Source organism: Oryx dammah, unplaced genomic scaffold, assembly GCF_014754425.2.
Source record: "Oryx dammah isolate SB20612 unplaced genomic scaffold, SCBI_Odam_1.1 HiC_scaffold_21, whole genome shotgun sequence".
NCBI classification, from domain to species: domain Eukaryota; kingdom Metazoa; phylum Chordata; class Mammalia; order Artiodactyla; family Bovidae; genus Oryx; species Oryx dammah.
The window spans coordinates 18,617,579-18,622,835 of NW_024070205.1; the positions used below are offsets into that span (position 1 = coordinate 18,617,579).

At 41.2% G+C, this 5,257-nt stretch overlaps 1 non-coding gene across 1 annotated transcript; it reads right to left on the minus strand.

Annotated features, from left to right (window-relative positions):
- Positions 1-4,801: 4,801 nt before the first annotated feature.
- On the minus strand, positions 4,802-4,875 carry TRNAC-ACA. The gene has a single exon. It is a non-coding gene; the product is annotated as a tRNA-Cys (tRNA).
- Between the last annotated feature and the right edge of the window lie 382 nt (positions 4,876-5,257).

A 5,257-nucleotide genomic window follows, 5' to 3' on the forward strand; every position in this document is an offset into this window, starting at 1 on the left:
AAGGAAAGGTTCTCTGATAAACAGGAAAAATTGGAAAGAGCCTTGCTGGAAATGTCTACTTTTGGCAAAAACTTAAAAAGAAGATAGAACTATCTATTTGAAATGATTTAAGATTGTCTTACCTTGGAACAACATTCATACACAAGCTATATCTCAGCTGAGTTGTTCAATTATATAAAGCAGAGAAAATATCTACCTGTTCTGCCTCTCTTAATTGAATGACAGTCAATTTTGAAAACACTGTAGGCATTATTACTTAAACAAACGAACAAATGTGCATTGAGACATTTCCTCAGGGCCAAGCTCTGTGGAAAACACAGTTCTTTTTGTGAAGGTGGCCTCCTGTCTTTAAGGAGCTTGCACTCTCATTTGGGGAGATATGACAAAATAACACACAAAGTTAAATAATAACCTGATACTCGACTTTCAATTCAAGACAAACGACAAAAGAAATACCATAAAGTTGTACATGAGAACTCACTAAATGGACTCTTAAAGAAAATGGCCAGACCTGTTGGAGGAGGGGAGAAACCAGACCTGGCCACATCTGGATGGCTGACTCAGATGTGAGCTTTGGAGCCCCCATAAAGATGCGGAAGTCACTCCAGAGGGGGAACGGGCTGGAGTGAAGCACCCACGATGGAAAGTGCAGGGAATCTGTACATGCTCCTGTCTAGCCACACTGATGGTCAAGAACATATCTCAAACACGAGTATTAGCATTAGCAGTACCAGATCTGCGTGGGTTATATAACACCTGAAGCTTAAACAAATTTTGTGCCTTCTACAAGAAAAAGGACACAGAAAAACTAATACAAAATTAGGTATGAAAGAGTATACTTAATTTGAATAAGATAAGAAATACTGGCAAGTTATTATTGGAAACTTAGAGAATCAGAACCTTTCCCCCAAAGTCTCTTCCACAGAAATTACTCTCTCCACATAGAACACTCTTCATCCCCCAGTACCTCTCAGGACGTGGAGCCTCAGCCTCATAAGTCCCAGGTAAATCTGCCCCAGAGCACAAGCAAACTAGCTGACTTGGATTCAAGTCCAAGAGAAGGGAAGGTGGCAGTCAGTCTGTGGAGCAGGGCCTAGAGGATACCTTCGTGCTCTGCTGGCCAGTGACATGCAAAGAGGGACCACTGATGTGACCAGGCACATAAACACCTCCAACTCACGTATGCATTTATGTCATGGGTATGACCTTGCATGAACCCCACCTGAGCCTGAGCCCCCTGGTGGAGCCAGTGGCTCACTTCCTTTGTTGGAGCTATACCTTCAAGCTGGAGAGTTCAGCTAGCCTGGCAAGTTGAACATATGAATTCACTGAACATTTTCGGTTATCAGAGGATCAGCACTAGTCCAAGTCAGCCGGGAGTCAGACTCTCCAACCACATATTTGCCTTTGCTGTTCCCAAAATCTCATGTGCACTGCATTCCAAATCTGTAGGAGGACCCTGTTAGACTCCCCAACCGTGGCTGAAACTACAGTTGCCACACAGTTGCCATGTGCTGCCTGGTGTAGAACAGAGCTGGAGAGGATGTAAGAGTATCCCAGTTTGAGACAATTACCACCTTTGTTGTTGTTCAGTCGCTAAGTCGTGTCTGACTTTTTGCAACCCCATGAATTGCAGCATGCTAGGCTTCCCTGTCCTTCACCATCTCCTGGAGTTTGCTCAAACTCATGTCCAATTAAAAAGATCATACACCATGACCAAGTGGGCTTTATCCCAGGGATGCAAGGATTCTTCAATATCCGCAAATCAATCAATGTAATACACACATTAACAAACCGAAAAATAAAAGCCATATGATTATCTCAATAGATGCAGAGAAAGCCTTTGACAAAATTCAACATCCATCTATGGTTAAAAAAAAAAAAAAAAAACTCTCCAGAAAGCAGGAATAGAAGGAACAAAACTCAACATAATAAAAGCTATATATAACAAATCGCAGCAAACATTATCCTCAATGGTGAAAAATTGAAAGCATTTCCCCTAAAGTCAGGATCAAGACAAGGGTGCCCACTTTCACCACTACTATTCAACATAGTTTTTGAAGTTTTGGCCACAGCAATCAGAACAGAAAAAGAAGTAAAAGGAATCTAAATTGGAAAAGAAGAAGTAAAACTCTCACGGTTTGCAGATGACATGATCCTCTACATAGAAAACCTTAAAGACTCCACCAGAAAATTACTAGAGCTAATCAATGAATACAGTAAAGTTGCAGGATATAAAATCAACATGCAGAAATCCCTTGCATTCCTACACACTAATAATGAGAAAATAGAAAGAGAAATTAAGGAAACAATTCCATTCACCATTGCAATGAAAAGAATAAAATACTTAGGAATATATCTACCTAAGGAAACTAAAGACCTATATATAGAAAACTATAAAACACTGGTGAAAGAAATCAAAGAGGACACTAATAGATGGAGAAATATACCATGTTCATGGATCAGAAGAATCAATATAGTAAAAATGAGTATACTACCCAAAGCAATCTATAGATTCAATGCAATCCCTATCAAGCTACCAATGGTATTTTTCACAGAGCTAGAACAAATAATTTCACAATTTGTATGGAAATACAAAAAAAAACTCAAATAGCCAAAGCAATCTTGAGAAAGAAGAATGGAACTGGAGGAATCAACCTGCCTGACTTCAGGCTCTACTACAAAGTCACAGTCATCAGGACAGTATGGTACTGGCACAAAGACAGAAATATAGATCAATGGAACAAAATAGAAAGCCCAGAGATAAATCTATGCACCTATGGACACCTTATCTTTGACAAAGGAGGCAAGAATATACAATGGAGAAAAGACAATCTCTTTAACAAGTGGTGCTGGGAAAACAGGTCAACGACTTGTAAAAGAATGAAATTAGAACACTTTCTAACACCATACACAAAAATAAATTCAAAATGGATTGAATATCTAAACATAAGACCAGAAACTATAAAACTCCTAGAGGAGAACATAGGCAAAACACTCTCCAATATACATCACAGCAGGATCCTCTATGACCCACCTCCCAGAATACTGGAAATAAAAGCAAAAATAAACAAATGGGACCTAATTAAAATTAAAAGCTTCTGCAAAACAAAGGAAACTATAAGCAAAGTGAAAAGACGGCCTTCAGAATGGGAGAAAATAATAGCAAATGAAGCAAGTGACAAACAACTAATCTCAAAAATATACAAGCAACTCCTGCAGCTCAATTCCAGAAATATAAACGACCCAATCAAAAAATGGGCCAAAGAACTAAATAGACATTTCTCCAAAGAAGACATACAGATGGCTAACAAATACATGAAAAGATGCTCAACATCACTCATTATCAGAGAAATGCAAATCAAAACCACAATGAGGTACCATCTCACGCCAGTCAGAATGGCTGTGATCCAAAAGTCTACAAGCAATAAATGCTGGAGAGGGTGTGGAGAAAAGGGAACTCTCTTACACTGTTAGTGGGAATGCAAACTAGTACAGCCATTATGGAGAACAGTGTGGAGATTCCTTAAAAAACTGGAAATAGAACTGCCTTATGACCCAGCAATCCCACTGCTGGGCCTACACACCAAGGAAACCAGAATTGAAAGAGACATGTGTACCCCAATGTTCATCACAGCACTGTTTATAATAGCCAGGACATGGAAGCAACCTAGATGTTCATCAGCAGATGAATGGATAAGAAAGTTGTGGTACATATACACAATAGAGTATTACTCAGCCATTAAAAAGAATACATATGAATCAGTTCAAATGAGGTGGATGAAACTGGAGCCTATTATACAGAGTGAAGTAAGCCAGAAAGAAAAACACCAATACAGTATACTAACACATATATATGGAATTTAGAAAGATGGTAATGATAACCCTGTATGTGAGAGAGCAAAAGAGACACATATGTATAGAACAGTCTTTTGGACTCTGTGGGAGAGGGAGAGGGTGGGATGATTTGGGAGGATGGCATTGCTACTAAGTACTAAGTCACTTCAGTCGTGTTCAACTCTGTGCGACCCCATAGATGGCAGCTCACCAGGCTCCCCCATCCCTGGGATTCTCCAGGCAAGAACACTGGAGTGGGTTGCCATTTCCTTCTCCAAATGTATGAAAGTGAAAATGAAGTCACTTAGTCGTGTCCGACTCTTAGGGACCCCATGGACTGCAGCCTACCAGGCTCCTCCATCCATGGGATTTTCCAGGCAAGAGTACTAGAGTGGGGTGCCATTATACTATCATATAAGAAACAAATCGCCAGTCCAGGTTTGATGCAGGATACAGGATGCTTGGGGCTGGTCCACTGGGATGACCCAGAGGAATGGTACAGGGAGGGAGGTGGGAGGGGGTTCAGGATGGGGAACACGTGTACACCCGTGGTGGATTCATGTTGATGTATGGCAAAACCAATACAATATTGTAAAGCAATTAGTCTCAATTAAAATAAATTTAAATTAAAAAAAAAAACTCATGTCCATTGAATTAATGATAAATCACCATTAAAACTCCAGTATCATAGACTGTCTGCTCCAGAAAGAACCTCAGAGGTCATTCAGTACAGTGGGTTGTAAATGTTTAGTCGCCTTTTCTCTAAAAGAAAGAAGGCTAAACAAGCAGGACAGAGGATTCCCTCCACATCACTCATATTCCTTATTCTAAAGTGAAAGTGAAGTCACTCAGTCGTGTCCAACTCTTTGTGACCCCATAGATTGTAGCCTACCAGGCTTCTCCATCCATGGGATTTTCCAGGCAAGCATACTAGAGTGGGTTGCCATTTCCTTCTCCAGGGGACCTTCCTGACCCAGGGATTGAACCTAGGTCTCCTGCATTGTAGGCAGACGCTTTTACCATCTGAGCCACCAGGGAAGATTCTTCTAAACTACACTACATTTTGGCACCAAGTTTCTTCTCACCATGGTAGCCAAGGAGTCCAGTATCAATAATAATCAGGCACTGAAGCCCCCTCTCCCTCATCTCATCCCTTGGGTCCCTGGGGCCCGGGCTTTGCTCTGCATCTCCACATCTACCATTGCTCATTGAATAGAGAAGACCACTCTCCACACCTCTCATCTAATTTCATTCATCAAGACACACTTGACCACAGAGATCCATCCATGGCTCACTGGCCTCCAAAACCACACAGCAGACAACCAGCTACCAGTACCTTTACCTCACAGGTGAGACAGTTTTCCACCCCTCACTGGCCCCTGCCAGCCACACTCTCCCAGGAAGGACAGCCCTGAGTTCA